Source organism: Gymnoscopelus braueri, assembly GCF_963280865.1.
Source record: "Gymnoscopelus braueri genome assembly, chromosome: 16".
Lineage (NCBI taxonomy): Eukaryota > Metazoa > Chordata > Actinopteri > Myctophiformes > Myctophidae > Gymnoscopelus > Gymnoscopelus braueri.
In genome coordinates this window covers 42,630,193-42,653,127 of record NC_137616.1, presented here as the reverse complement: position 1 = coordinate 42,653,127, position 22,935 = coordinate 42,630,193, and the positions used below count along the sequence as shown (strand labels likewise).

General features: G+C 40.9%; 1 protein-coding gene across 2 annotated transcripts in view; it reads right to left on the bottom strand.

Annotated features, from left to right (window-relative positions):
- The window catches only part of LOC308103136 (uncharacterized protein), a 294,821-nt gene that overhangs the window by 229,783 nt on the left and 42,103 nt on the right, over positions 1–22,935 (bottom strand). The gene's annotated exons all lie outside the window — the stretch shown is intronic.

The following is a 22,935-nucleotide window of genomic DNA, read 5'->3' as shown; positions in this document are numbered from 1 at the left end:
AGTATGGCTTGACGTTTTCTGGGACTTTGGATGCATATTTAGGCCAGCCGTTGCTCACAAACTGCATCACCACCTGTAGCTCTGTGTCATTCTTTGTGTGTTCTTTGACCTCGTCTAGACGTGAACTTGACATCGGCCACGCTGCCTGTGTGGCTTCCTCCAGGGCCGATATGTCCTCTGATAGTTCCACTGCCTCCAGGTTTAGTGCTGCAGAAGAAGGATGTCGTGAGAGTGTGTCAGCTACCACAAGCAGTTTGCCAGGTACGTATTCAGCCTTAGCGTTGAATTTCATCATTCTTAGGAGTAACCTTTGGCAACGCAGTGGCACTGCATCAATGTCCTTGACATTGAACAACGGGATTAATGGCTTGTGATCTGTGTGAACAATGAAGCTGTCCAGGCCGTACAGATACTTTGAGAACTTTTCGCATGCCCAGACCACAGCCAAACACTCCTTCTCTATCTGCGCATACCTGGTTTCAGCATCTGTCAGGGTGCGAGAACAATATGCAACTGGCCTTAGGCGTCCCTCACTTTCTTGAAGCAGGACCCCTCCCAACCCATAGCTGCTGGCATCAGCACTTACAGTTGTTTGTTTGCTGACGTCATAGAAGGCTAGAACTGGTGCTTCTGTCAGCATCTGTTTGACTCGAATGAAAGCCTTTTCCTGTGCTGGGCTCCAGACCCACGCACTGTCAGCTCTAAGCAGGTCGTTGAGAGGGCGTGTGACGTCAGACAGATTGGGTAGGTAGCGGCCTAAGTAGTGGACCATGCCCAGAATGCGCTTAAGCTCTGTGGTGTTCCTTGGTGGCTGCATGTTTCCTATGGCCTCCACTTTTCCTGTGTCAGGTCTGACCCCATGCTTGTCGACTATGTGGCCTAGAAACTTTATCTGGCTTTGCCTGAGCTTGCATTTTTCTTCATTGAGCTTCAGCCCAGCTTCTTTCAGTGTCTGTAACACTCTCTTCAGCCTTTTGTCATGCACCTCTGAAGTCTCACCGTAGATTATTATGTCGTCCATGAAAGCTGCTGTACCTTCATGATCTTTGAGAATATTGTTCATCTCCCTCTGGAAGATTTCAGGTGCGCTTGAGATGCCAAATGGAAGGCGATGGAAGAAATATCTTCCAAACGGTGTGAGGAAAGTTGTGAGCTTGGCACTATCTTTGTGCAAAGGGATTTGCCAGAACCCTGTTGCGGCATCCAGCAGAGAGAACACGCTTGAACCAGCCAGCTTAGGTAGAATGTCATCCAGAGTGGGTAGGATGTATTTCTCTCTCTGTACGGCCTTGTTGAGGCGATTCAGTCCCACACAAATTCTCACACGCCCATTCTTCCTAGGCACGGGCACCATTGGAGCACACCATTCAGTTGGCTCTGTTATCTCTTCAATAACCCCACATTGCACCATTCTGTGAAGCTCCTCCTTTACTTTGGGGAGTAGGGGTATAGAGACCCGCCTAGCTGTGTTGACAGAGTATGGCACGGCTCCATCTCTTAATTTTATTTTCACAGGGGCTGTTTTCAGGAGCCCCACTGGATCAATGGGCACACTTGACTCACAGGGCACACTTGACACTTCCTGCAGTCTTTGAATGAGGCCCATGGCCACTGACACCCCTCTGCTAAGTAGGTTATTGACTGCAGGCCCCTCAACAACATGTATATTAAAGCAATATTCAGCCCCTTTATAGAATGTGGAGGTTTTGAACTTGCCTTTGTTTGTCAGCCTGCCCCCTGGACAATCCAACACCGCCTGTGACTGTTCCAGCTGTGGCTTTGTTTTCAGACTTTCATAGGTGTGTTGAGAGATGACGCTAGTGTCAGCACCACTGTCAATTTTAAACTCCACATCACAGTCCTGAATCTGCAGTGTAACTGGCCATGATGTATTGGAGTCATGCACAGTAATGGAACCCAGGAAAAATGTCTCTACTTCATCAGTGTCCTCTGTGAACACGTCACTGACCTGAAGAGTGCGACACACAACAGCATAATGGCCCATCTTACCGCATTTGCGGCACTCCGCACGTCTGGCTGCGCATAGATCCCTCTGTCCATGCTGCTTGCCACATCTCATGCACCTCCATTGTGCTGCGTTTCCCGCGTCCTGCTGCCTGGGAGGTCTATCATGTTGGTCTCTCCTTTCCGGTTTGAAAGCACCTTTTGGACGCACAGCGTAGTTTTTCTTCTGTGTGTGAGTCACTTCACACAACGCTGCTGCTCCGCTCTGCTGCTCGTTAAGCTGCCCTTTGATCTGTTCCGACTGCCTGGCCATCCTGCATGCTTTTACCAGGTCTAAATCTGATATCATTTGCAATTTCTGCGACAGTTCTTTGTCCAAGACACCAATCACAAGTCTGTCTCTTATGTTTTCATTCTTCGTGGTCCCAAAATCACAGTTGTCCGCCAACTCGTGTAAACAACGAATATACTCCTCCACGGTTTCGCCATGCTTCTGCGATCGCTGGTGAAACTTCGCTCTCTCGTGAATCACGTTGACTTTGGGCACGAAATATTTATCCAAGAGATCCAGTACAACGTCGTACTTATTCTCATCGCCATCAGCTCCATAAACAAACGTTCGAACAACTTGTTCCGCTTCGCTGCCGAGTGAATACAGCAGAGTACATACTTGCACTTCACCTTCTTCCTTGTCCAACTTCGTCGCTATTCTGTACCTGTGGAACCTCCGTTTCCATTCAGGCCATAGTTCCGGACGACTGAAGTCAAAGTTTTCCGGCGGTGGGAACTTTGCCATTGTAGACTTCTGACACCATGTAAAGTATAGTAAACACCAGGCAGGACGAGAGATCACAGTTTGGTCACGTTTATTCAAGTGGTCATACACAAGAGGATACTGGGTTACGAATGAATGGAATGGCGTGTTGCATGCTGGTCATGTTGTAGTGCGCATGCTCAGGACAGTATGTAGCTGCACTAAAGGCTGCACTGCACTGCCATCTGTTGACCACAGGTATGTTAGAATTCTATTGTAATGCAGTATGTTAACTAGGTTCACATCTGTACATTACAGTGCAGACACAGGGAAGTTGTGCATAATGCGTATGTTAAAAGTGTGGTCACAGGTTGACCACAATGACTTTCAACAGTGACTGCAGAATGCAAAATGATGTTTGTTAACTTTATCTGCCTAATGTTCAGCAAATGACACATTTGCAGCACAGCAGCTTCAGACCTTCACCACAGAACCTCAGCGTCCACAGCCCACTTTTATAGCAGGGGGAAAAGTAGCAGTATACCAACATTTTGGCCAAAGCTCAGTGTTTAACAAAGCGACACGCCTGTATCATTCTCACACCTTAATAATTTTACCTGATTAAAGGTCACATGTTGACCTCTATACAAAGAACTGAACAGAAACTGAGTCACGGAAGAAGAATATCATTGAAAAGAAAATGAATTAACAGCAGACAAATTAGAGATAGTATACATTCAAATTGTAGCCTTGGATTTTGCAGGTACCACCAGGAGCCAGTTTACTTAGTTTGCTACTGCTAAGCTAACAAAAGCTCACAAATGAAATGAACACATATCTCATTTGTGTAATATGCACAAAAAGTGAAGCGTAAAAGCAACAATTTATGGATGGGAGAGGGGGTAAGGGTAACCGAATCAATTAGTGAATCACTCAATTAAGTTGCAGTGGCCAAAAGGGGGGTCATACCTATGTTCCCCCACTAAGGTTATGGTTAGGGTTAGGTTTAGGTTAGGTCCTATATTTACCTTTTATTTATTTCCAGTGTGAAAAACCTGATGACAAACGGTTAGTCATGTTCTACTGAAGGTAAAGTGACAACATTCCAACATTCCCGTCTTGATTTTAGGCTTGTGTCTCTATCATTTCTATAGGGACATTAGTAAATTCACCAACGACTTCATTGTGGAGGAGATGGATGAGAACACATCTCTGGAGGACCTGCAGAAGATGATGACTGGAGCTTTGGTCTACAAGATGCTTCTCTGTTTCTATGAGGTGAGTCATACTTCACCCTCCTGTCCAACCGGTAACCCAGACCACCCCCAAATGACCAACTGTCCTGCTGTGATGGACACGTAATGACTGCAATAACACAACCACCATTACTACAGGTGGATTCCAAGATGCAAGCAGCCCATTTTATATGGCTACTTTAATTAAAATAAGCATAATATAAAAATGCAAGATCCCTATGAGCATATTCTTTTGTCAGTTAATTATTTATTCATCTATTCCTTATATTATAATCAAAACAAGACAAAACCATGACAAAACAAAAAGGCAGCCTTTCAAAAATACATTAAGACATTCAATTCCAACTGAAATGAATTGCATCCATAATGTAACCCCTAGTCAAACAGAAGCCGCATTGCCTATTTCTCACCTCAGATGTTTTAATAAGTAATACATATAAAACAAACACTTAGCTGTAAATGCAACCTCTATCTAATTACTCGAGTGCATTCAGTTTAACTATTGTTTTTCTTTCTAAAATAGATAGGGTGAACTGCCTAAAATGGCACAGCGCGTCACTTGCCACGCTGAGAGCTTGTACATCTGCTATTTTTGCAAAAAGAAAAAACCTGCTTCTTTAAAAGGCAATTTTAGAATCGGCCTCAAGTCTTAATGGGTTAAGATGTGATCATGAGCCCACCCTCTCTGAGTTTCCACGTCACCAGCAGCAGTTTCTCACTGTTTCTGAGAAACACACACATACAGTATGTGGGTGTGAGAGGTGTGAAGTCCGGTTTGAGTTCATCTGAGTTCCCAGAAGCTGTCGCTTATAAACATGCTGCAATACAATAAGATGCTTTAAGGACATGGCTATAACACTTTTATCTCATGCATGTCTTACCCAATAGGGTGAACTTGTTATGATCAAATCAAAGCAAACTTTAGTTATAAAGCACATTTAAAACAACCCATTGTTGACCAAAGTGCCTGTACAAGATATAAGATAAAAACAAAGCATCAACGAGTATACAAAGTTAAAATAACTTAGATGGGTTCAAATGTGATTAAAAGCAAAGGAGAATAAGTGAGTCTTAAGTAAGGATCTAAAAACCTCAATGAAGAGGCTAAGACAGGACTAACGTGGTCATGTCTTTTAGTGCCAGTGAGGAGGCGAGCAGCTGCATTTAGAACCAGCTGTGACGCCTGAGTGACGACTGCTCAATGCCAGTGTACAATGACTTAACTGTCAACCTATCATTGTTCCATCAATATAGGCTTCATAACAGGTTTCAGGTATGTTTTAATTTAATGTTATTTTAGATTGTATTGCTTTGCACAACAGAAAACATTATGCTCAAATATAGAATACACCTTTCACAAAGGAAAGATAGAGAGATAAATAATTGTGCTGGTGAGGTGAGAAAGGAGAGTTTATAATGGAACCTCATCACGTCATAACATAACACAAATACATTCAGAATAAATACAAAACAAACAGTAAAACACAAAGTTACAAAAAGAAAAGCATAGCTGTAAATGCGGGCATTGAATTTATCTATTCATTTTATTGTTAAAATAGAGCGGCGGCTACCTTATGTACAGTAAATGGACAATGAAACACCTCTGTATTTAATATAATACTGACCTCGATCTGGTGGTGTGACAACAGGGGCCAATGTAGATTACTTTGTGGAACAAGAATGAACATTTGAATATAAAAACATATTTTTGTAACGTAAGAGTGTAGCCCTGATATTTCACGTTGTATATGAAGATGTCACTTTTATTAGAGAATAAGTAGAGAACGTTGTTCACTTGCAGTCGATGCTTCAATAATAAAACCAGTACATTCTCACTGCTGGATGCTATACAGATTAAAACTGGAAAAGTGTTTTCAATAACAAAATAGGTTTGGTAAATCATCCCCCTGTTTTCACCAATAAGCTATGGTCCTCTTTATTGACTAGTAGGTTCTGTATTTCCCGTAACAACATCACCCTATATGGTCATAGTCAACCAACCATCACCAGTAGTTTAACTAGCAGCTTCATGAAGTGTCTTGCGTGTGTTCTGTCAGGTGGGTGACTGTGACCCAGTGCCATTTCTATGTCTAGGGGGTGTAGTTCTGTTCAGTGGCCAGATGGTGGTGCTGACAGCTCAGCTTCAACTAAGAGACAGAGGAAAGACAATGAGGAGATTAATGGAGATATATAGGTGTGTGTTTACAGTTTGTGCATGGGTCATGACACATTTTAAGTTCAATTATTTGTTAATTAATTGAAGTCATATTGAAGTATTTATTGTGGTTTATATTAACTGGAGTAGAAGAGAAACTGGAGGTAACATGTCAACAGCATTTTGTGAAATGAAAGCCTGCAGAGGGAAGGCCAGCTTTGACAAGAGGATGTGGTTAAAAGTGACTTGACTAAAACAACACAGAATGAAACTAGAAAAAGTGCTCCTCGGAGCACAGGTCTCCGCCAGGTTATTGTGGGCCAGCAATGTTCAGAATTTGCCAATCAGGCTGGAATATAAAAAATCGGACGGAACCATCTTGATCACTTGACTATAGAGATAATGTGTACTGATTTGCATGATGTTTGGACAAAATTTGTAGGAGTAATATAAAAAAGAAAAATTGGGCCACTCCTGCAAACTTTAGATGTCAATGTTAGCCAATCAAGATGGAATTTGAAAAATCAAAAAAGATCCATCTTGATCACATGACTATAGAGATCATGTGTACCGATTTGCGTGAAATTTGGATAAAATCTGAAGGCTTAATCTCAGAATATGTGTTTTACATAAGTCGGCCTCCTGGTGGCGCTATAAAAGGCTAATGTGAAAAATACAGGGCAGATGTTTTTTTTTGGCCTCTAGAGAGTATGCGTGCAAAGTTTCATGCAAATCGGTGCAGTTACAGTAAAAATGCAAATTGGCCTTTTATAGCGCCACCATGAGGCTGATTTGAAAATGTTCAAGTGCCATTTCTTCCTCGGCCTACTGGGAATGTACGTGTGAAATTTCACAGAAAGCGCAAGCTGCGTTCATGATTTGAGGCATTTAGTTAAAAATGGACCATTTGGAAGCCAACCTTAGCCAATCAGGATGGAATATGTTAAATCAGACAGCTCCGTGTTGATCACATGACTATAGAGATACTGTGTACTGATTTGCGTGATGTTTGGATAAGATATGTAGGAGTAATTAAAAAAAATTGGTTTTGCTCAAATCGGCCTCCTGGTGGCGCTATAACAGGGCCATGTAAAAGAATTGGGGTAGAGGTTCTGAATTGGCATCCAGGACGGGGGGTAAAACATACTCTCTCGCCATGCCTTTCGGCCTGGCGGAGACAATGACATCATTCTACATGGTTAGTGCTTCATTATTGAGGCCCCTATGCGACGCGCTGTGAGCTTGTGTGTCAGTTATTTTTGGCTTGACAGGAAACTTATTTACTAACGCTAGAAGTTTGTTTGCACTTTGAAGTGGCTCTAAGTGAAGTGCATGGTAACTGTGGAACAATGTCAAGGCTGAATGTAAAGGGTCATTATTACCCAAAGCTTCTATGTATACATAATGTATTATAGTGTGCAGCCAGTGGGATGTAAAATCCTGTGCAGTAATCTACACAATAATCTTGTGAACACATTGACAGGAGACAAGAGACATTAAGATGTGATCATGAGCCCACCCTGGCACAGTCTAATGCATATTAAGTACATTAAGACTAGCTTTGCATTTGTGACATCTGATTGAACTAGATTCCATCCATAACATTCTAGTTGTGGAGATGAAGGTATGTGGGAAATAATCCACAGATTACATCATTCCACGGGGGGAAAAGACAGCTCAAATTCAAGAAGTTGAACTAGACAACCTTGATTTCTTCTTTCTACACAATCTAAGCCTAGCACCTTCAAAAGTTGTGCCACTCTCAAAAAATGTCTTCCAGTTTGTCTGGGGAATTAGTTGTCCTCACTTTGTCTCCCTCTCTAGCAGAGAAATACGGTACCTCTACTACTGCTGTTGACGAGGTGAACTTTGATCTGTTCAAGCCAAACCTTGTGATTACTTGGAGGATTAGCTGTGTGTGTGTGTGTGTGTGTGTGTGTGTGTGTGTGTGTGTGTGTGTGTGTGTGTGTGTGTGTGTGTGTGTGTGTGTGTGTGTGTGTGTGTGTGTGTGTGTGTGTGTGTGTGTGTGTGTGTGTGTGTGTGTGTGTGTGTGTGTGCGTGCTTACCCTTTGTACTTTCTGTTATAAAACACACTGGCTTGTGTAGCAACATTCATTAGGTTCCTGCTCAATTGATGTGATCAATATTCTTGAAAATTAACTGATTACAGTATATCACTCTTATTACTATCTCATCACTTTAGAATAACAAGCAGTGGTCAGTTTTACAGTTCCTCTCACGCTGCATTACAGAACAGTAGTATGGCGCCCCCTGTTGAAACACCTGACATTGACCCCAAACTAGCTTTGTTTGGTTGTATCTCCACCAGGAGGGTGGAGGATTTTGTGTTCACAGCCAGTGTTGCCAGATCTACTTATTGTAAACAACTTTATGCTTGTTTTTCCTGTAAAGTCGCTTGTAAATATTGGTAGTTGCAGCCATTTTCATGTAAAAAAAAGTTAAGGCCCCTTATTTGTATGCGGACGCCCATCTGAAAGTATGTTGTGCCATGGACCCACACACAAGCCCAGAGGGCCAGGGACCCACATATAAGCTCACAGGTGGTGCTCTATTAGCTCAGTGTTGGACATGATGGCACTTGTGTGTGGGGGACCTGGGGTCTAATCCTGGGTAGGACGTGATAGTCTGATTTTTCACATTCCAGCCTGATTGGCGAATTCCGAACATTGTTGGCCCACACTATCCTACCTGACCTGGCGGAGACCTGTGCTCCGAGGAGCACTTTTTCTAGTTCAACATTGTGTTTGGCATCAAAACAGTTTAACTACTTTAACCCTGTACATCGGCTATTTGAAAATAGCCTATATCTACAAGAAACGTGAGCATGTAGATCAGCTATATTTATTTTTTGTTTTTTAATCTTGAAATAAATCTTTTCTGATGGGGATGGGGGTCCGTGGCCAAATACATTCATTAGGGGGTCCTTAACATGAAAAAGTTTGAGAACCACAGATACAGTAGCTGGACTCCATCTACTGTATACTATATTTGGTTCACACTTGTTATTTTATATTTTTGTAGCAACAGTGAAAACTCATTCTTCGAAAACAGCATGTTACAGGTCAACTGTGCTCTAAATTCCACCGACTCAGTCAAACACTGATTTTCCTATAATTTGCCAATATTACTCTACTACGTACTACGTAAAAGGTTTACGTTCGCCTGACTCGACAAACATGCTATGCTTTGCTGACCAGTTTATTTAGTTTATTGAACTGATCGTTCAATAAACTATTGTCGGTAGCATATTGAGAAACCAACGTAAACAGTAAAGCTTTTCACATGGAAGGCTTTATGAACGGTTTACAGCATTCTTGTTTTCACACGTCGTTCATGTTTAGTAACTTATTTGCAGTGAGAGGCAGATCAGTGAGCCGTGCCGCGGAACAGACAAAGTCCTGTGAAACTAACGCGCGGACGCAGTCGTGCTCATCTCATGCACCAGACCCGCCCGTGCTGGAGTTAATTAGTTAAGTGACTCACGGGTAAAGAAGCCTTAAAACAAGCTATTATCGTGAGGTACATGGCACTGGCTGCCTTTAGCTGAAGCCTCACCTCGCGTCACCAGGATTTCCACCACGGAGAACAAAATTGGTCTGCCGGAAACCCTGCTTGTTAGACTTGTGGTCTGGACTCCACAGCGTTGATAATGTCCTGGACCCACTTCTCAGCTGGGTCAGTACAGATGTTGGCACCATTCTTCATTGTGAACCTAGAACAGGCAGAGATAGAAGATTTTCATCATTAAGACATTTAATTTTACATTGTTTTCACAGTCAGGCAGGTGCACACATACACATCAAAGGGGGCGGCGTTGAGGGCTTGTAGGTCGGCTATTTTTGTTGCGTGACACCTCAACTAAGTATATCAAGGCAAGCCCTTAAATCGAAACCAAATGCGTCTTAATTTGAGACGTGTATGTGTGGCCAAAACAAGCATTAGAAGTATTAGACTGTTCATTTCAATCTTATTTGTCAAGTAGAGCATGTGGTGAGGTTTAAAGTGAATGAGAAAAAGAGCAAATATTGAGGTTTAAGACAAATTTTACTTATTTTTATTTAATTGGTATCCTAATTTTAATTTAAAATGATATATTCTTCTAAATCTGGCTAGAAATGTAGAAGAAAAATCCCTGTTCACAGTCGCTACTAGGGGTTCTAAACCTTTTCTGTCTCAAAAGTTCAACTGAAGTACCCCATGATTAACATTTTTGCTAAATAATGCATTTCAGCTTAAAATGTAGTGAGTGAACTATACAAAATTCTCACACTTTATTGACATTCTAATGTGTTGTACAGAATATGTTTATGTATTTATTTATTTTTAAAATACTATTTTCCTCACAATTTTGTGAACCCCCTGTAGCAACTCCAAGTACCTTTCACAAAGTATAGCCTAAAATACTCACACAACTGCATGCTTAGCACAGTGGATGGGTGTGCGCTGGAATTTGACCACTCTGTTCTTAGGCATGGGATTGGTGTAATACTTGAAGCAACATTCAACCGGACCAGCAGCGTTGTCTGAGAGCGAGAGACACAGAGAGACACATGCAGTCAGACCACTAGAATATCTGGTATAATTCTTCATCCTTATTGTCATCATCATCACTAATGTGATTATAATTGTGGTCTGCGGCCAAATACATATCATTTTGGGGGGCCTTGACATGAAAAAGTTCAAGAACCACTAATAGCATCATAAGTTTTTCAGGAAACTGTTAGGATTTAGAAGACATTTGTAGAATCGGCCTCAAGTCTTAATAGGTTAACACACACACATCATATCACTGTGTGCGCATCCTAAATGGACTGAGCTGATGGACATCAGACGTACATTTGGTCAAATATGTACTTATGTACAGGACACGCTTCTTGTAAGTATTTGTACTATTGTTATATTATAATAAAAAAAAGTATTATAAAGTTTTCCTATATCCCCTCTATCTGTCTCCAAGAATTTCACACCCTTAATTCCAATGTATTCTAAATGCATTCTAAAAACTTCCATACTGATACAGGGAATCATCCCCCGGCCCTGGAGATAAATGGACAGACAATAGAGCGCGTTGAGGAGTATAAATATCTTGGCACCACCATCGACCACAAGCTCGATTTTAAGACCAACGCAGAGAATATCTACTCTAAGTGCCAACAACGATTGTTCTTCCTGAGGAAGATGAGGAAGCTTCAGGTCCGACCATCAATCCTGCAGGCTTTCTACAAGTCCTTTGTGGAATCCATCATGACCTTCAACATCACATCATGGTTTGGGGTGATGCGGGTCATTAACCGGAAACCTCTCGACAGGGTTGTTAAGATCAGTGGCAAGATCATTGGGAAGGACCAGGAGCCACTCAGCAGCATCCACAAGAAACGGACAGTAAAGAAGGCCTCTCAAATAGTTCAGGACAATACACACACACTTCATACACACTACAAACTGATGCCCTCAGGCCGTCGTTACAGAGCTTCGAAACTCTCAAAAAGGGGCTCAGATAGCTTTGTACCTACCTCCATCAGACTGCTGAACATCTAGGTCTGGTGGAGCCCCCCCCCCCTCCCTCCCTCCCTCCCTCAAACACGTTGGACTATTCCACCTGATGGACGCTAGTAGTGTACACGCTAACACATGGGTTGCAATATAATATATAATTTTTTATCATGCTTTTAAGTTTTATCATGCTTTTAAGTAGTAGTTTTAAATGAACTTTGTGCCTTTTATAGTGACATAGGTATATATGTATTGACTATATGTATGTTTGTCTTTTAACCACTGCACAAACGAAGTTCCGAAAGGAAAATAAAGTTGTTTGAATTGAATCAACAATATTTCCATTGCATTAACAATAATAACATAACAATTTATCAGCTTTTCTTTTTTTAAATAATGGGTATACCTATTTATGTTGATCTGCATCACATTTATCAATGGGCACCTTTCTGTTTCTTACTGAGCCTAATCCTTTTGTTGTAGGATATGAACATGAATAGACAATGGTCCAGACTTTAAGTTACAGCTTGACAGGACTGTTACCTCTTGATATGCTCAACCTAAAGCACTTACAATTTACCATCTTATTTCAATGAAGGTTATGAGCATTGTTTTTATTCTGATTCAAGAAAAGTAATCGCACTCACATGCACACATTAGTATTCCTTCAAAAAGGTTTGTAACCTCACCATTTTTCACTAGGGATGGTTTGGACTTCAGCTGGTTATTTTCCACAATTAGGTTGTTGTTTTCAGTCGTCAACTGGTTCTTCTCCTTCATCAAGGCATCGTAGTTGGTTGATGATGATGATAAACACAGTTGTTGCTACCGTTCATGATGAGGTCAAGCATCTGTGTGGAAAATTGGATTTGAGAAGAAGAAAACTCAATGTAGTTGTTCTTATTTACGTGCATTAACTTATCAACACCACTTTATTCATCATACTTTACAAAAACATACGCACAAAAAGAAGCATTGAGAATTCAACAAAAAAAATAAGTCACATCAAGGTTTGGGTTAATACTGTGGTGGCTTTTATAGTTGCCACGACTTTCAACAGTGACTGCAGAATGCAAAATGATGTTTGTTAATTTTATCTGCCTATTGTTCAGCAAATGATACATTTACAGCACAGCTCAGACAATCACCACCAGAGCCTCCTCCAAATTTGCCCATTGATTTTCACATTTCCTTTTTTCTTTTATTTTATAGCACGGGGAAAAGTAGTAGTATACCAACGTTTTGGCCAAAGCTCAGTGTTTAACAAAGCAACACTCCTGTATCCTTCTCACAGGTGCTGATGATCATATCTTATTAATTGATCCTGATTAAAGGTCACATGTTGACCTCTATGCATAGTACTGAACAGAAACTGAGTTACGGAAGAAGAAAATAAAATGTAGTAACAGCTAACAAGAGCTTTACTAGGTGGGAGGGTATGCATCACTTCATCGGGTGAAAACTGAAACTGACAGATAGCATTCAGCTCATTTTATTAATGACTATAAATATTATTATATATAATTTTGACAATTTTTCATCTTGATAAGGGCCCACAGTTGTTTTCTCTCTTTTTTAATGGGCACCTTGGGCATCACGGGCAAAGGGGCAGGAGCTCAAGCCCGTACAGTTGCAAATTTTAAATTGCTACTGTAATTAAAATAAGCATAATATAAAAATGCAAGATCCCTATGTGCATATTCTTTAGTCAGTTCATTATTTATTCATTTTCATTCAGACAGTATCATATGCAATATTATACATCATATTTTATAATAAAACAAGATGAAACAAAACCATTACAAAACAAAAACCCAGGCTTTAAAAAAATACATTAAGACTGCCAGAGTATTTTCATAAAGTACTCCCCCATTGCCAGCAATTTTCGTGTTTTTTTTATTTTTATATTTTGAAAATTTTCATGAAAATAATTGATCAGAGTGTTTTTTAAAGACGCCGCACAAATCCGCCACCAGAGAGCAGCACATGATAGCTTGATCAGCTCCTGGTGTCTCTCTCACCCTTCTTGAGCCATTAGACAGGGAAAACCATGAAAACGGATGTGACGTCCTCCCAGATTGTTTTGATCGTCAAAATTACGTTGTGATGCACGACGGCGATGACCGATCGTCACCCAGACCATAGATTATAGAAGAGAAACTGTCCGTTTGTCCGTCATACCGTGTGAAAAACCGTTTGTTTACCTATTTTGGACGAAATGACCGGGGGAAAATAATCAAAAACCGGAAACGGAACCCAGGACATGAAACCGGATGCAGATATGGGTGAAGTAAGTGGAACTCGAGAATAACATTGAATTTTAAGCAGCATAGCGCGATCAGAGATTAAACAATGAACGCAAATCCAACGCGTCAAACGCGTCAATGGCGTGGGTGGATTAAGTAGTTATTGACGCGTTTTCGAGTCAATGGCGTTTATAGAGTTAAGACATTCAAGTCCAACTTGAATTCCCTAGTCAGCCTATTTCTCACCTCAAATGTTTTACTTTTAAGTAGAACATTTAATATATAATAGAAAACAAACACAAAAAACCAAAAACATTTAAATATTGATTTTCTTTCTAAAATTGACAGGGTGAACTGCCTACAAGATGTAATTGGACATTCCACAATGAAACACCTCAGTATTCCAAGATGCTAGCAGGAGTAGCAGCCCATTTTATATTGCTACTGTAATTAAAAAAAGCATAATATAAAAAATGCAAGATCCCTTTGTGCATATCCTTTGGTCAGTTATTCAAAGCTTCTCTGATTCTGAATACATAGGCTACATTTATATAGTGTGCAGCCCCAGTGGGATGTAAAAGCCTGTACAGTAATCTACACAATTATCTTGTGAACACGTTGACAGGAGACATTAAAACCCATTAAAACCGGGAAAGAATTTCTGTCATTTTAAATTTTAGCGTTGGCTATTCACAAAATAGTGGATCTACAAGCTCACAGCGCATCACTTCGTGCCGGGCTGAGAGCTTGTACATCTTCTATTTTTGAAAAAAGTTAAGATGTGATCATGAGCCCACCCTCTTTGAGTTTCCACGTCACCAGCAGCAGTTTCTCACTGTTTCTGAGAAACACACACATGGGTGGGTGGGTGTGAGAGTGGGTGTGAAGTCCGGTTTGAGTTCATCTGAGTTCCCAGAAGCTGTCGCTTAAAAACATGCTGCAATACAATAAGATGCTTTAAGGACATGGCTATAACACTTTTATCTCATGCATGTCTTACCCAATAGGGTGAACTTGTTATGATCAAATCAAAGCAGACTTTAGTTATAAAGCACATTTAAAACAACCATTGTTGACCAAAGTGCCTGTAAAAGATAAAAACAAAGCATCAACAAGTATAAAAAGTTAAAATAACTTAGATGGGTTCAAATGTGATTAAAAGCAAAAGAGAATAAGTGAGTCTTAAGTAAGGATCTAAAAACCTCAATGAAGAGGCTAAGACAGGACTAACGTGGTCATGTCTTTTAGTGCCAGTGAGGAGGCGAACAGCTGCATTTAGAACCAGCTGCGACGCCTGAGTGACGACTGCTCAATGCCAGTGTACAATGACTTAACTGTCAACCTATCAATGTTCCACCGATATAGGCTTCATAACAGGTTTCAGGTATGTTTTAATTTAAATGTTATTTTAGATTGTATTGCCTTGCACAACAGAAAACATATACTCAAATATAGAATACATCTTTCACAAAGGAAAGAGAGAGATAAATAATTGTGCTGGTGAGGTGAGAAAGGAGAGTTTATAATGGAACCTCATCACGTTATAACACAAATACATTCAGAATAAATAGAAAACATACAGAAAAACACAAAGTTACAAAAAGAAAAGCATAGCTGTAAATGAGGGTATTGAATTTATCTATTCATTTTATTGTTAAAATAGAGCGGCGGCTACCTTATGTACAGTAAATGCACAATGAAACACCTCTGTATTTAATATAATACTGACCTCGATCTGGTGGTGTGACAACAGGGGCCAATGTAGATTACTTTGTGGAACAAGAATGAACATTTGAATATAACAACATATTTTTGTAACGGAAGAGTGTAGCCCTGATATTTCACGTTGTATATGAAGATGTCACTTTTATTTTGTCAAGTGACACCTTACCTTAAGACATCTCAAGATCATTTTGAAGAGTAGAGAACGTTGTTCACTTGCAGTCGATGCTTCAATAATAAAACCAGTACCTTCTCACTGCTGGATGCTATACAGATTAAAACTGGAAAAGTGTCTTCAATAACAAAATAGGTTTGGTAAATCATCCCCCTGTTTTCACCAATAAGCTATGGTCCTCTTTATTGACCAGTCGGTTCTGTATTTCCCGTAACAACATCACCCTATATGGTCATAGTCAACCAACCATCACCAGTAGTTTAACTAGCAGCTTCATGAAGTGTCTTGTGTGTGTTCTGTCAGGTGGGTGACTGTGACCCAGTGCCATTTCTATGTCTAGGGGGTGTAGTTCTGTTCAGTGGCCAGATGGTGGTGCTTCTCTCCTGTGGAAGGGCTGACAGCTCAGCTTCAACTAAGAGACAGAGGAAAGACAATGAGGAGATTAATGGAGGTGTGTGTGTGTGTGTGTGTGTGTGTGTGTGTGTGTGTGTGTGTGTGTGTGTGTGTGTGTGTGTGTGTGTGTGTGTGTGTGTGTGTGTGTGTGTGTGTGTGTGTGTGTGTGTGTGTGTGTGTGTGTGTGTGTGTGTGTGTGTGTGTGTGTGTGTGTGTGTGTGTGTGTGTGTGTGTGTGTGTGTGTGTTTACAGTTTGTGCATGGGTCATGACACATTTTAAGTTCAATTCATTGTTAATTCATTTAAGTCATATTAAAGTATTTATTGTGGTTTATATTAACTGGAGTAGAAAAGAAACTAGAGGTAACATGTCAACAGCATTTTGTGAAATGAAAGCCTGCAGAGGGAAGGCCAGCTTTGACAGAGGATGTGGTTAAAAGTGACTTGACTAAAACAACACAGAATGAAATGACATCATTCTACATGGTTAGTGCTTCATTATTGAGGCCCCTATGCGATGCGCTGTGAGCTTGTGTGTCAGTTATTTTCGGCTTGACAGGAAACACATTTACCAACGCTAGAAGTTTGTTTGCACTTTGAAGTGGCTAAGTGAAGTGCATGGTAACTGTGGAACAATGTCAAGTTTAAATGTAAAGGGACATTATTACCCAAAGCTTCTCTGAATACATACATGTATTATAGTGTGCAGCCCCAGTGGGATGTAAAAGCATGTACAGTAATCTACACATTTATCTTGTGAACACATTGACAGGAGACATTAAGATGATCATGAGCCCACCCTCTCTGAGTTTCCATGTGAGGTAGACAGTCAGTTGTACCAGTAGGAGGCAGACAGACAGAAACAGCAGCAGGACTAACAGACAGACAGGTAGATAGCTGTCTTTCTGACTGTCTATCTGTCTGAAGAGCAGAGCCAGGTCAGCCCAGGGTCCACTCAGCACCTGCATACTGTCTCTGGATGGGACACAGAGACATCATATAATAACAATAATAATAATAATATCTCAAATTTATATAGCATTTTTCTAAGTACCCAAAGACGCATATATTATGATACTATATGATGTCATGATACTTTACACAATTTTGTCCCAAATTGTGGCTGTGGATGTACGATATTCTTAGCTTGTGTATTATATAATATTTCTAGTACAAGAGGTCTAATTTAACTTGCATATATTTACAGTTGTCACAGTATGCTTTGACTGTGTGTTACAGTATGTGCAGTTCAGGGTGCTATCCGTATAGCTTAGAATATAATGAAATGTTAAATATCCAAAACATTGGATTCTTTATAGGGTAATTTTCCCAGTGGAATTTCAGAACTCTCTGTGTCAGTTTTGCCCTAATCCTCAATATTTAATGCTGCAGTCTCTAGTACCTCTTGTTCCTATGATCAGTGGAATTGTAGAACAGTTGTTTAAATGTCATGGTGACATTTAAGAGTTGAGGTTAGTTTGGGTTAAGCAATGACTTAGACTAGTGGTACTCAACATTTGGGTTGGGACCCCCAGGGGGGTCCCCACATGATTTGGGGGGGGGGGGGGGGGGGGTCCCAAGGTGACAGTGAAGAGACAATTTAAGGAAATGTAAGACCTTTTTAATAGCTTCAAAAAATGTAAAGACCATTACTGCATCAAAAGTAATCAACAAACTATACTATAAAAAACTGTCAAACATTGGCCAAATTGACAAATAATATAAGAAAGAGGCAAACATTGTGAAAATAGCCAATCTACAAGCTCACAACGCCTCGCAACGCGAGGCGTTGTGAGCTTGTAGATCTGCTATCTTCACAATATTTATCTGTGGAGTCAAACTAAATGGGATGCCTCAACTCCTACATTCCAAGGGCTTGTCATGCAGGGTGGGGGGTCCCCAGTTCAAATCTGATTATTTTGGGGAGTCGCGGCCTGAAAAGGTTGAGAACCACTGACTTAGACATACAGTAATGCAGACTGATAACCTGTTGTTTGCTGTACTTTTATTCTGGATGAACCTCTGGGCCATATGAGAATTTACAAACACTCCAAATGTCCTCAAGTTATTACATGAACCAGACAAAAGCAAAAGTATGTACTCACTGTTTTGCAGAATGAAGAACTTCTGAATGGAAGTCAATGGAGAAGAATGGACTTTAGTGTAGAATCCTTGCAAACGGTCCTTGCTAGTACAAGTAGTCTCTCAGTCTAATTCATATTAAGACATCAAGACTATCTTTGCATTTAAGATGTGACATCTGATTCAACTATATTCCATCCATAACATTCTAGTTGTGGAGCAGTATGGGAAATAATCCACAGATGATATTGTTCCACGGGGGGAAAAAGACAGCTCAAAGAAGTTGAACTAGACAACCTTGATTTCTTGGAAACACAATCCAAGCCTAGAGCACTTCCAAAAGTTGTGCCACTCTCAAAAAATGTCTTCCAGTTTGTCTGGGGAATTAGTTGTCCTCACTTTGTCTCCCTCTCTAGCAGAGAAATACGGTACCTCTACTACTGCTGTTGACGAGGTGAACTTTGATCTGTTCAAGTCAAACCTTGTGATTACTTAGAGGATTAGCAACTAGGCCCAGTCTCCCCCCTTTTTGTGTGTGTGTGTGTGTGTGTGTGTGTGTGTGTGTGTGTGTGTGTGTGTGTGTGTGTGTGTGTGTGTGTGTGTGTGTGTGTGTGTGTGTGTGTGTGTGTGTGTGTGTGTGTGTGTGTGTGTGTGTGTGTCAAACTTTACCCTTTGTACTTTCTGTTATAAAACACAAACGGTCTCACACACATAAACCACACTGGCTTGTGTAGCAACATTGATTAGGTTCCTGCTCAATTGAATCATTGTTAATGAATCAATATTATATTCTTGAAAATAAACTGATTACACTCTATATCACCTATCACTACTATCTCATCACCCAACAAGCAGTCAGCTTTACAGTTCCTCTCACGCTGCAATACAGAACAGCAGTATGGCGCCCCCTGTTGAAACACCAAGCATTGACCCCAAACTAGCTTTGTTTGATGTTTATCTCTACCAGGAGGGCGGAGGATCTTGTGTTCACTGACAGTGTTGCCAGGTCTGCTAATTATAAGCGACTTTTGGCTTGTTCTGCCTGTGAAGTCGCTAAATATTGCTAGTTGCGGGTTGCTTTTTAGGGCTTCTTTCTAAAGTTCATCTATCTCATCAACTATTATGCTCAACTGATCTACTGTATTTACACATTTGACTTGTCTAGATTATTTAGTTTCTCTGGTTTCAAAATTTGCTACTGTCCCCTAGTATTGAATACCATATATAGGCCCTGTTCTTCTGAATACTGTTTTTATTCACTTTGATTATTATTATCTCTCGTGTGTGTGTGTGTGTGTGTGTGTGTGTGTGTGTGTGTGTGTGTGTGTGTGTGTGTGTGTGTGTGTGTGTGTGTGTGTGTGTGTGTGTGTGTGTGTGTGTGTGTGTGTGTGTGTGTGTGTGTGTGTGTGTGTGTGTGTGTGTGTGTGTGTCAGGGGTGGGGGGTTTGGGTGCAGCTTCCCTACCAAAAGTCTATGCATGGCCCTGAGCCCATTGTTCTAGTGATGAAAATATGCTACACTACACTATGTGTTCACTGTCCAAAGATTTGTTTCCAGCCTGTCACTCTGGATGTACTGTAATGATACCATATGACGTCACAACATTGCACCGTTCCTTTTCATACACATACCGTACGTACAACATCAAAACCTTGTCCTCACATGCCCCAGACAGACAGCTGGAGATTTGCGCTCTAATGAACGCACCTTTCTAGATAATTTGTATTTTGTTACTAGATGGCCACAGGATCATATTAACCCTAGAACACTAACGTTGAATATTATAAATTATATAGGCATTTTAGGCATTTTGTGTGTGTGTGGCATTTTCGGCTAGACCAGCAAACCTTCCAGTGTGATTACATTCACTTGTCCCTTGTTGATTAGACCCTCATTGATTTTACTTTCTCACTTGACCTGCCCAACGCAGCTTCCTAATGCAATTTGAGTGGCTAAAACATTTTCAACTCATGAATGTTTTACAAGTGTATTGTGGGTTTATGGTTGTGTAAATATGATCAATTGCTGTCATACTATTGATTGCCATCTCATTAATCAGTTGGCTGTATGTGATATTTATACAAATTACCTTCAGGTGTTGTGGGCCCTCTATTGCCCTCTAATGTACTGTAGTTAATGACCACATTTAGACATGTCTTTCTTTTAACTATTCCATAAATAAATAAGTATGATCTAATATGATCTAATGGCCAATAATGAACCAAACTAGGCACCACCATTACAACAAGTACAGATCCTGTACAGTTACACGGCACATGTTTAAACCAGTTGAATTAAAGGTAATTCAATGTTTGTTAGTGTCCCCATTCACTGCTGGTTCAAATGGTAGAAAGTCCAGACCTGCTCTGTTGCGCCATTTGAAGCGTTCCTGAGTGGCTGGGGAGGAAAAGAGGGACAGACAGACCGACCGACGAACAGACAAAGCCTCCTGTAGGCCGACCCCCTGGGTCTGGCAAAAATGGAGCTGGGAACTTCTTCTTTGGTCCACCCATTCCTGGGACATGAGCCTTGTCCAGTGAAGGCACAGTCTCCCTACATGACTGACCTGTAGGGAGAGCCCACCCGATTTTATTTGAACTCTCTATCACTAACGTCGGGTGAAAATCACCCAACCACCCAAATCATAGAGCAGTGTTTTTTTTATAATCATTTTTTAACACAAATCTTTTCTCTTCTTGGGGGGTCCCTGGCACAAAACATTTTCAGATGGGGATCCGTGACCAAATTTATATCATTTTGTGAGTCCTTGGCAGGAGTTTGAGAACCACTGATTTTAGAAGGCATTTGTAGAATCGGCCTCAGGTCTTAATGGGTTAATACAATATGTGGTGGTGGTTGCAGGCTGTAGTCGGTCTACCATGCTCTTCTACTAGCTGAGACTTGAGTCTGGTAGGAACACTACTGGTTGACAATAGAGTACAGTAGTCCTGACGTCACTCGTTCATCCCCTGGTTCGTAAAGTAATTTCTCTATGGAGAATAACATTGGGTCACCTTAGAATCGTCTCATATAAGAATTGTGGTCCAAAAATAAACAAACTGTCTCTGCGATATTGTCAGGGAGGAAGTTCTGTATCGTTTATGATAGTCAGTCACTTATATTTGATACAGTCTGTTTCTGGCGAAAATTTAACTAATTCGGCGGAAGTAACATTATCGTTTTCTCAATGTCAGTTGATGCTTCATATCCATAAGAGTCAAACCGCCGGGGTCTTTTTTTTGGAACACAGTTCTTATTTGACGCGATATTAAAGACGTCTATGGGAATTCAGAACGGGGGTGGAAAACCGCGAACCAGGTAGGATGTGTAAATTACGTCAGACTTCGGTGCTCTATAGTGCTGTCAGAAGGCCAAAAATGTAATAACATTTCTCTCGTGAGCAAGCAGGTGGTGCTCTAGTAGCTCAGTGGTGGAACTGTTGGCACTTGTGTGTGGGGGACCTCGACCTGGGGTCCAATCCCGGGTAGGACGTGAAAGTTGCAGATTGCAGCTTTAAAATAAATGTTCACTATTTCATCCTCCTTCTAAAGAAAGAATAGACAAGGAGAGGAGAGGAGAGGAAGGAGCAATAGAAGCAAGGAAATTTGGTTTGTAAAAACAAGAGATACAGTAGAAAGAGAGAGTAAAGAAGACTTTTGATTTTGGTTACAGCTTGAGACAGAGCAGACATTCCTGATAGAGATACATTGCTACGTCCACGTCGTGTGGAACTGGACAGTTTGGCCTAATGGTGGCGCTAGAGGGAAGCGTCTGGGAATCCAGCCAGCTGGCTATAGTTTGTTGCTTGGGACCAAAGTGTTATAAACATATTGATGAAATGCTACTGGTGCCTGTGTGGGTGTCGTTGCAACTATCAAACCACAGCAGCAGATGCAAGAGCTCAAAACCACAATAGGCTACTCAAGTGTATCTTAGTGGGCTAGCTAACAGGCTACAGCAAAATGTGACCATATTTGTTGCACAATGCTTTAGCAGTATACGTATCCTAAAAAGACGGAAATACACACGCACGCACAAGCGCCCACACACACACACACGCACACACACACACACACACACACACACACACACACACACACACACACACACACACACACACACATTATGGTGTATTGTGGTTTTGAGCATGTGTATAAATGTGCCCATGGCAGAAATGCGCTCGCAGCTCAAAAAATGCTTTCTGTAGACATGGCCCCTAAGTGTTATTTGAACCAATATGCATAGTATAATACTGTATAGAGCAGTTTGTAGAGGTTAGAGGGGGTCTCTAGTCTAGACCCTGGTGTCAGGTAGGATACGTAGTACTGCCTGAAGCTCATACACACCATCTAAACTTGAGTTCAGGGGTGACCGTGCCTTTGCTGTCACCGCCCCTAGACCAAGTGGTTTTCAAACTTTTTCATGTCAAGGACCACCAAATGTATTATGCATTTGGCCGTGGGCCCCATCTGAAAATGTTTTTTGCCAAAGACCCCCAGAGGAGAAGATTTGTGTAATACATTTTTTTTGTAGATTTTTCAAAGATTTTTTTTTAATGTACATACAAGCTCGCAGTTGTACATCTGCTATTTTTTTAATAGCCAACGTATAAAATATGGATGAAGTGGTTAAAATTATAAAATAATTGTTAATGCTATTAACTCATTTCACTGG